A 10,900-nucleotide genomic window follows, 5' to 3' on the forward strand; every position below is an offset into this window, starting at 1 on the left:
GTATAAATCAATCAAATGTAAATGTCTAAAAAAATGAGGAAAAAGATGCTAATGGAATTGGTCCACATTTCATGGATTTTAATAAGGATGCTCTGTCCTTGTTGTACGATCACTCTGAATCTTGTAAAGTTTGTAAAGTTTTAAAACCAACCGAATATAGGTCTGAAACTGCTGATTTAGTAAGGACTCATGAATTGGTTAAACGTTCTGGAAAGTTTAATTTTGAAGGGTGTCGCATTAAAATAAATGATAAGATAAATATTATTATTTGAGATGTTTGTTAGCAAATTTTGATTACAAAGATACTGCTGTATGTGATCTATTGGAATTTGGCTTTCCAATTGGCTTTGTAGGAAATGAAGATTGTTTCCAAAAATGTAAGGAGGCGTGGCAATATAAAAATTATAAGGGGGCTGAAGAATTTCCAGTCCAGAAAAATGCATACTTACGAAAAGAATTAGAGTGCAAGGCTATTATAGGTCCATTTAAGAGTAATCCATTTAGTTCGAATTTGTTAATTTCTCCTTTGAACTCTGTTCCCAAACACACAAGTGGTGAGAGGAGAGTAATTCTTGATCTTAGTAGTCATTCTGGAGGTTCTGTTAATGATTGTGTTCCTAAAGATGTGTATCTAGGGGAGTCAGTTACATTAATGTTCCCAAAAATTGATGATTTTGTAAAATTGGTTCTGGCAAAAGGTAGAGGGGCCTTAATGTACAAAAAAGATCTGTCTAGGGCGTATAGACAGATTAGTATTTGCCCTTCAAATTATAATTTAGTGTCCTTTGTTTGGAAAAAGCATATTTTCTGTGATACAGTTTTAACCATGGGGTGTAGATCTTCTGCACAAATTTGTCAATGAGTAACCAACGCAATTGCATTTATAATGCTCGTGTTTGGAGTAGCAATTTTGAATTATCTTGATGATTTGGCAGGGGTGGAGAGACCAGAGATGGCACAGTTTGCGTATAATACTTTAGGTACGTTATTACTTAAGTGCGGCATAGAAGAGTCACACAAGAAAAGTTTTCCACCTTCAGATATTATGTCCTTTTTGGGAGTGTTGTTTAATAGTAAAGATCTGACTATTGGTATTACTCCGGAGCGTTTAATAGAGATAAGAGAGTTGATTAAGTGATGGTTGAAAAAAGATAAGGCATTGTTAAAGGACATTCAATCTTTGTTAGGAAAATTAATTTTTATAGGGGCTTGTGTCAAACAAAGCAGGGTGTTAGTAACTAGAATTTTGAATTGGCTTAGAGACGTGTACAGTGAAACAGCCGGAAATCAGTTCTTGTTTGTAATTTCACTGCAAGTGAAAAAAGATTTCCAGTGGTGGGATAAATTTTTACCAATTTATGACGGAATATCAATGATGTCAGGAGGACCTTGGTCAGGGGCTGATGAAGTATTTAGTTCAGATAGTTGTTTGACTGGTTGTGGAGGTTTTTGGAAAGGTAGCTATTTTCATGCTAAATTTCCAGAATTTATTTTGAATAAAAAGTTGCATATTGGAGCTCTAAAAATGTTGTCATTAGTGGTCTGTTTGCACTTGTGGGGCAAAAACTTTAGAAATTTAAGAATAAAAGTTGTATGTGATATGATAATCAGGCAGTTTGTATTGCATTAAACTTAGGGAAGGCTAGATGCCCTTTCTTACAGGATTGTTTGAGGGAAATTTGCTTTATTGCTTCTATAAATGAGTTTGAGATTAAGGCTGAACACCTTTCCTCTAGTGACAATAGGATTGCTGACATTCTCTCCAGATGGGATAAGTCAATAGATAATGCAGTCAAATTTGCAGAGTTAACTAAGAACTTTAACCTTTTCAAGTATGATGTGTCAAATAAAGACTTTAGTTTTTGGTATCATTGGTAGATTCCTCTCATTTATAAAAAAAATAATAATAATAATAATAAAAATAATAAACTTTAATAGGCGTAAATTATATTAATATCATTTTTAATTTTTTTCAAAGTTTCGCTAGACTATTTTTATCGTATGATATTGATATTTCTTGTTTTTAATTCAGACGACCAGTTAAATACCACATTTCATTTTATTGTGTTTCATAATTTTTAGTATGTTGTACATTTATTGTTCAAAAGCTGTCTAGTATTTTAATGATATTGCTTGTAGTTAGCAATCAGATTATATCGTTGTAAAGCGCCTTTGAACGTGTATATGAAAAGGGCGCTATATAAGTTTGGTAAATAATAATAATAATAATAATAATAATAATAATAATAATTAACTTTTCAAAAAAAGCGCACTTGCCTAAACAATGAATGTTCGGTGTTTCGAAGATTTACATGTGACCTTTTGAAAATGTTGTTTATACTGCATATGGTTGCCTATGTGTGAATCTGTCGGCTCAGATAAATAGAATGTACTATACTAATAACAAGATCACATGTTCGTATGTAGGGATTGCATTTATCTCCCCCTTAGTATAATCAAAGCGCTGAAAGCGCTGAGGAACGGTGGCCCCGAGAGAGTAAGCAATTTATTCAAATGATGACAGGAATTTCAGAAACGAATTGATAGGAACACACAGGGAAGTTGAAAGGTGGGGTTCATATGTTTTACAACAACGTACGAGTTGACAGGCTTCAATTTCATTAGGCGTGATATATACATATATATATATATATATATATATATATATATATATATATATATATATATATATATATACAGTGTAAGAAAAAAAATAATGTATGTAGAATATGTTTGAACGTTCCCAAGGGATAAGTTTCACAATGGAAATGAACATCACGTTAATTTTGAACAAGAGCTGGCACAGAGACAGCGGGCTCGACTATTCCGCCGCTTTTCAGTGTAAGGATTGAAAAGTTTTGGCGAAACACGCATGGATCGCTGTTAGATAAGATTTCAATGCAAATCATGTGGTGAGATATAAACATAAATGTGGTTACATGGCAAATTTCAACCAGAATGTTTAAGTCTAATAATAAAGGGCAATTATTTGCAAAATACAGTTATATATCTTGGTTATTCAATGACATTTAGTGGTTGAATACCATTCTATAAAGTCTCAATGCAATACATCGAGTAGTTGCTGAGAAATTTACCTATGTGTGCTTACACGCAGAACCTTAACTAGAATTTCTATGTCGAATAATAAAGGGCAACTATTTGCATTTAATGAAACTAGAGCTATCTTACATGGGGAAGTTTGATGGTTGAGTACAATTGTATGAGTCTCAATGCAATACATCAAGTAGTTGCTTTGATATTTATATAATGTGTGCTTGCACACAAAACCTTAATCAAAATATCTAAGTCGAATAATAAAGGCCTATCATTTGCATTAAATGCAAAGTCAAGTTATCTTACTTGGTTAATTAATTAGGTTGGATGGTTGAGTACCTTGTAACATGTCTCAATGCAATACCTCAAGTAGCTGCTGAGATATTAACCTTAACCTGAATTTCTAAGTCGAATAATAAAGTCCTATTATTTGGATTAAATGCAAACTACAGTTATCTAACTTTGTTAATTCAGTAGAATGGAGTGTTGAGTACCATTGTATCAAGTCTTAATGCAATACCTCAAGTACTTAATGAGATATTTACCTATGTGTGCTTGCACGCAAAACCTAAACCAGAATTTCTAAGTCAAATAATAAAAGCCTATAATTTGCATTAAATGCAAAGTAGAGTTATCTTACTTGGTTTATTAAATTAAGTAGGTTGTATGGTTGAGTAACATTGTTTCAAGCCTCAATGCAATACCTCAAGTACTTAATGAGATATTTACCTATGTGTGCTTGCATGCAAAACCTTAACCAGAATTTCTTAGTCAAATAATAAAAGCCTATAATTTGCATTAAATGCAAAGTAGAGTTATCTAACTTGGTTAATTAAGTAGGTTGGATGGTTGAGTACCATTGTATCAAGTCTCAATGCGATACGAAAACGAATGAGTAAGAGATGCTTATGAGTAAGACTGTTTGTCATTATTCAGTAAAATTTACATCGAAATTGGCTGATGAAATAAACAGAGCATCTGAAAAGTTTATGGTCAGTTCGTGGTACATCTGATATCCAAAACAAGTGACAGTTTGTGTGCTCCTCCTCATAATGATTTCCATGGCAACAGGGCAATGGTCCATTTAGAACGTCTGAATGTTCTTCGGATAGTGGCTTGAAGGCATGTTACATCACAGCTGAGTACATCAGAGCTGAATAAATCAATACCATGGTGGCATTGACTTCCTGAAGGCTTCAGTTTTCTGAAAGTACATGTACCACATACATAGTCATTTATATTCATTGCATGATAGAGGGGGGAACAGACTTCAAAACTCATAAAGAACATATGCAGGCTATATGCAACACATACTGAAAGTTTGGAAATGATATACTAAACAATAAATGATTGAGACAAGTATTAGCACCTGTGGTCTTTTCATAAAAAGCAGAAACAGCCATTTCCCTCAATTGGTAAGCTGCACACCTTTGAAGAGCCATTATTTCCTTATGCATTGGAATAATCTGACCAAGTAAAGTTTTCCTTGTTGCTTTCAATGGTGTCTACAGACCAGCACCACAAAATTGACCTGCCTACTCTTATAAGTTTTTTCTAAGCAAAATAAGGTTTTAGCACTTCTTTTGCGCTTAGAGTTTTATATAAACAAGAGGCCCAAAAGGGCATATGCTCTACTGGCTGAGTGGATCTGGCTGGTTTTCAAAAGAAACCGAGCTCTTATGGATATGTAGATACCGTACAAGTTTCATCGAGATACAATCAAAACTGAAAGCTGTATCATGTTAACGAACAACTGTTAACTGACAAACTTATTTTTTTATACTATCAAGGCCCATAATCTAGGCATGCCTGAGCGGATCTGGCTGGTTTTCGAAAGGAACCAAGCTCTTATGGATATGTAGATACTGTACAAGTTTCATCGAGATACAATCAAAACTGAAGGCTGTATCGTGTTAATGAGCAATTGTTTACAGGATTTTTATACGATCAAGGCCCATATCTAATCAAGCATGGTCGGATCTGGCTGGTTTTCAAAAGAAACCGAGCTCTAATGGATATGTAAATACTGTACAGGTTTCATCAAGATACCATCAAAACTGAAGGCTGTATCGTGTAAACATGAATTGTTTACAGACAAACATACTACGAACAAATTACCATCGCATAAACTGTTCTGGCCTTTGGCCAGTAGAGCTAAAAATGACATAGAGCCAAACTGAAATGCTTCAACTTGTCAAAATTTTGCTTTTCTTATCCACTTATATAAAGGCAACAGAACTGTTCAGTTTAACAAAAGATATTTAGTGATAATGTGTTTATAGACAGTCTAAACACCACTATATGCCAAACTGTTTGCTTCAGGGACAAATGGCGCAACAAAAGAAATTGTAAAAAACCCACCAAAACTGAAAGATTCATGACAACTGCTAGTGTTTTCATGTATGAGGTGGCTACATGATGTAGAAAATGCAGAGATAACATTAATATGCCCATTTTTTTTTTTTTTTTACTTTAAGTATCTGTTTTGAAGGCTAGATTTGGCATTAAAATCAGAGTACAGCACTTCACCAATGTCTATAAGTTGCTTATTTACACCCGATTTGCTATAAATCTCACTCTTGTGATCATTTACACACAAACAAGTACTACAGAGTTGACTTACATATTCATTCTCCTGAAATATTGGATTCAGAGCTGCATCTCCTGGATTCAGATTGAAGGACTACCGGTGGGAGGAAAAAGGCACAGCTAACTGGAGCTTATTGGCACATCATGATCTGCAAGCAAGACACAAAAGCAATGTTTTACACTTATAAAACTATCTGCCAATACTGTTAAAGCTTGAAAAAGGCATGTAAACACTCATTTGAGGCATACACAACCTTTTATGTGGTCATAAATGTGATAAATATGCAGAAAAGCTCATGAATTGAAAGATTTTCAGGACACATTTTATGAAATATATAGTCTTTTGGACATTTTGCTATCAGATTTTAATAATTCAAAGGTTAATCTCATCTTATTGAGTACCCAGATGCATTTTGAAAGCATTAAAACCAGACATGCTTAGAATTTCTTCTTGGAGACAGTATTCCTTTCTCTGAAATCCTTGCTGAATGCCGGTATGGAAAACCACATGAGACCACATTTTTACCAGCACTGGTTCTTGTCCTTGAACATATCCCTGTGGCTACAGCAACCAGGCTCGCTATTGAAATAAACAATACATTAGGGTTTTAAGACATTTATAATGTATTAAGGTTGTTGTTTTAATGCATGAAGGGAAAAGGCTCTAAGCTTTATGAAAGTGGCTCAGTTTTTATTTCTTTTGCCTTAAGAAATGTAAATTCCCCTGTGGCTACAGCAACCAGGCTGGCTATTGAAATAAACAATACATAAGGGTTTTAAGACATTTATAATGTATTAAGGTTGATTTTTTTAATGCATGAAGGGAAAAGGCTCTAATCTTTATGAAAGCGGCTCACTTTTCATTTCTTTTGCCTTAAGAAATGTCAAGTTTTTCAATGTATAAACTGCATAAATAAATGAATATATATGAATGATTGATGGAATGAATTAATGAATTAATGAAAGGTGGCATTATTTCTTTAAAATAGGGATCTCATTGTGTTGCTGTGATTGTTGAAGTAGATGTTTTCTTGTCCATAAGCTCAAAATCATATGCACACTAAATAAAACATCATTCTGCATCAAATGTGCAGTAAGTTTTGTTTATTTGCTTATAGAATTTTAAATTAATGTAATGTTTGCTTAAAAGAGCAAACAAAATGTGCGAATAGATGCACAATACAGACCAAAGACTTATACGAGTCAGCAGTGTCATTAGAAAATAATATTATTATCAAAGCCGCACCAGAAATGATCGAGAAACAACATGAAAGGAATTCATTTAGGAATGGAACAAACAGTATCAATGGGCTTATATGACCCAAACTTACTCAAATTATACTTCAGTTTGGATACAATTTTCCATTATATGATCTTGAAGTACTAACAAATTACAGCATGTCGGCATGTTGGCATACACAAAGTACAGCACGGCCGGGTGGGCAGCTCGGCGGGCGGGCTGTCTGGCTGGTTCTTTACAGTTCCTCCCGGGTCTGTTTAAAATAATAAGAAAGGAAAATAGATAAATCAACAACACCCAAACATACAATCATTGACGCCCTTATAGCCTACACAACATACTCAATTAACACATCCCTGGCATACCAGTTTAAATTGATGGGTTCAACTTTTAAGTGATCCACCACGACCAAAAGCTGCTCATGACAGGTGCGATGAAGCCAACACTTGAAGATGAACCCAATATTACATTTCAGTTAGAAAACTACTGATGTAACCTAAATCTGGAGTTTTTCTCGGGCTTTATTTTATATAAACACGTCTTTATTACATACTGTAAACATATTTGTGAACGAAATGGTAAGTAACTGGGGACGAACACAAACTTTGTGAAAAAAACATGTTTTTTAACAAATATTTAAAGAACAGACATAAATTGTATTCATTCTTAATGTTTACACCTATTTACACAAGGTGTACTTGCATTTTGAAGCTGTCAGCAACTGCTTCATGCATTAATCATCAAACATCTGACTAAGTGAAAACTGTACCAGGTAGTTTCACTTCGCGGCAGCCATTTTGGATTTTTGTTTACATTTTGGGCAAGTCTATAAAAGGTCTAAGAACGTTCATAGTCCAGTTGTTTTCGTATCAAAAGTGATAAAAACTATGAGAGACCCCTCCCATACTTAAATACAAACCAAATAATCCTTTGTACTTGCCTTAAAACATGAAAAAAACGTTTAATCAAATTTTCACTTTCGTTTTCAGTGAACTCTGACTGGATCCCAGCATATTTCATCATCTAATTCTATAAATAGCCACATGGTTTTCCGCAAATGTTGATATACGTCTTTTAAAGGGTATATAAAACCGGTACCAGCATTGAGTCGCCTTCCGTGAAAAAATTATAATATTTATTCATGATATTCATATGGGGAGATAACTACAATCGACTTGGCATCGCTACTGAGTACATTCATGGTATGTAACTACGGTCGGCCCAGTTGTCTAGCCTTAATTATGATCGGACCTGCTTGAGGCCATCAGAATTATTATTGTCGTTCATCTTTGTCGTGATATTTTTTTTTAACTTTTATGCTATAAAAGGAATGGCAATATTACTATATCATAGTATATTCCATACTTTTTTAGGAGTCTGTCATGAATTACTTTAATGCAACGTTTATAAATACGTTGAAACTGTTGTCTATCACAGATTATTTAGATTATTTAGCTTGCCGAATAGGCTATTGAGCAAACAGATTATAGGCTTAAAAGTATCACGATTATGAAACTGTTGTCAGCATCTCTATAATATGTTCCTTTACGAAGTTGTTAGTATCAAAGAAATATTTTAATTGATATTTTTGTATGTCATACAAAAATAACCCTATCATATACCATTTCTTTTATAGACATTTGAAGGTACATATTAACAAAATCAATTGATATATTTTAATTTTTGCATCAAATATGTTCTTTAATAATATAAAGAAAAGTACATTGATCAAACAAGTGTAGATGAGAAAGAAATAGAATTGGCTTCAATTGCCAATCAATAATTTTTGCTCACAGTCTGCAGTCTATCACAGATCAATGAGCAATTGCAATGACCAACAGTTCACACAAACGATTCCGTGGGAGGGGGGATGGCACACCTGGCACATGCCCCATCACTAAAGTCGTCAAAGTTTGCATTCTATTTCAAAGGAGTGGAAATTAATAAACTACACCTTTCAAATGCCATCATGTGCAGGCGACGTGAACTCATAAAAACAACAAATTCAAACAGCGCAACTTCCTTTAATTATGTCCTCTTGATGTTTCTTCATCCGTAAATAAACAACAGTTTCCTCGTCTTCCAGCAATTTCCAATACAGGTGAAAATGTATCCATCATCCGTGTGATATTTGTTGAAAACAAGAAAAGCATACATGCCATAAAACTGAGAAAAATGTTATTTTCTCCAGTCTTGTAGCAGAACGCAATCCTTGAATATGTGCAAGATATGCCATGAAGTCAATATCACCACTACTTGAAGGCCACCGATGTGTTATGCTCACTTGAATGTCTTTCTGATTTCTTCACAAATTGCTTACGTTTAGCGGACCCTTGGGGGAGGGGTACGCCCCTTAGGTATGTCCTCTCTTGGGGAGCGGAGTACGCCCCTTAGGTATGCCCTCTCTCGGGGAGCGGAGTACGCCCCTTAGGTATGCCCTCTCTAACGTCTAATTCTGAATCCTCCCCTGCTTTTAAGATAAACTTTCATAACCAGTATCACTTATTACCTTATTATTATAATAAAATTCATTAAACTTATCTTGAAGCCATGTGATGTTCATTTCTATTTTTTTATTGATAAGATTAATCCCAGTATGAAAGAAAATTAAATTTTAATACAAATATTTAATTTAAAATATTTCTTATTGTCTATCATGATTTTTTTTTCTTACTGTCTATCATGAATTATTTTCATTACTGCAGTATTATCTATCATGAAATATGTTTTTTAATGTCTATCATACATTTTAATAAATATATTTTATGATAGACAATACGAAAAAAAATATACTTAGTTACAGTAAAGCAAAAATGATGATAGACTGTAAGAAACTTACTACTTGTGTTTTCATGTAATTATAGGACAAATAAGAAAAATATAAATAATTCTTATTGTCTATCATAAATTTAAAAAAAAACCATATTATTTTACGATAGATAAGAAAAAATCTGGATAAACAGCTTAAGTTCAACATTTAAAGAATAATATTTTACGATAGACAAGAGGAACACATCTATACTGCGTTGATCATGATAGATAAAATGACAAATAAGACCACTATTTTATGCTTCAACTACAAAATTTTCATAATTTGTTGTGTTTCTCCTTTGTTGACTCTCGTCTTTAAACTTAGAGCAATATTGAAATCATTACCAAGACGAGTTGTCGTTTCAATTTCATGTGTTCGAATCGCATCCAGAGCATCCAATAAACTTTTTTGCATGGTCACCGCCATGTTGTATCAACTTAAACGACCAATTTACGGTAGTCGAGCTACTTTACATTATATTAATAATTGTGATGCCCAATAAGAGGTCGTATAATAATCTGAGATAGACAATAGCATCGACGTGTAACTACGTAGTAGGTCACCTAAGGTCACGAAGCTGTGTGAGTCACGAACGGCACGAATGCATAAATTAACGAAAAGCATAATATACGTCATCAAAATAAGCTAGATGAACTACACAAATTCACATCGTAATCTAAACAAATTAAATAATAGAATAAACACGCAGGTTCATGATTTAGGCCTCTCAATTAATGTAGGTCACGCACATAAACAATGCAGGTAAAACACAGATATTTGCACAAAGAACAATATGTATACAGTGCAAATAATGAAGCAATTTCAATAACTGTCATGCCACGCACACGTAGAGCCGTTCATGTGTAACAATCTGATTATAAAACACTTACAATACACATTTAATCCAGCTGAAGTCCATGACACACTCTTAGGCAGGGCGCTTACAAAATGGCGACGATCGAAAAGTGAAATGATCATGCTAAATAGAGGCGGCGTAACCTGTATAATATACTTTATCGATATACGGTTTCCAAAAAGCATTCACTTCGTTTGTTTGTTTAGTGTAGTGCGAGTGCACTCTTTGACCTGTTTACACATGAAGTGCTGACGTCACTGGTGCGCGCGCATATCTCGGGGAGCTGTAGAAGAAGCAAGACGTATTTTGATATACTGCTTAATAAAGACCTCACGTGTTCTTTCCCTAA

The 10,900-nt window shown here is 34.0% G+C and overlaps 1 long non-coding RNA gene across 3 annotated transcripts; it reads right to left on the reverse strand.

The window, feature by feature from the left end:
- Nucleotides 1–3,732: 3,732 nt before the first annotated feature.
- On the reverse strand, nucleotides 3,733–10,651 carry LOC128240909 (uncharacterized). Of its 3 annotated transcripts, XR_008262341.1 has the most exons (5): nucleotides 10,586–10,651; nucleotides 6,975–7,136; nucleotides 6,170–6,223; nucleotides 5,678–5,792; nucleotides 3,733–4,258 (listed from the first exon to the last, which is right to left on the reverse strand). It is a non-coding gene; the product is annotated as an uncharacterized LOC128240909 (long non-coding RNA). The 3 variants fall into 3 exon arrangements; XR_008262342.1 differs by lacking the exon at nucleotides 6,170–6,223 and having other exon boundaries at nucleotides 3,734–4,258; XR_008262343.1 differs by lacking the exons at nucleotides 6,170–6,223; nucleotides 6,975–7,136; nucleotides 10,586–10,651 and adding an exon at nucleotides 6,046–6,106 and having other exon boundaries at nucleotides 3,737–4,258.
- Between the last annotated feature and the right edge of the window lie 249 nt (nucleotides 10,652–10,900).

This window comes from Mya arenaria, chromosome 7, assembly GCF_026914265.1.
Source record: "Mya arenaria isolate MELC-2E11 chromosome 7, ASM2691426v1".
In the NCBI taxonomy this organism is placed as follows: Eukaryota; Metazoa; Mollusca; class Bivalvia; order Myida; family Myidae; genus Mya; species Mya arenaria.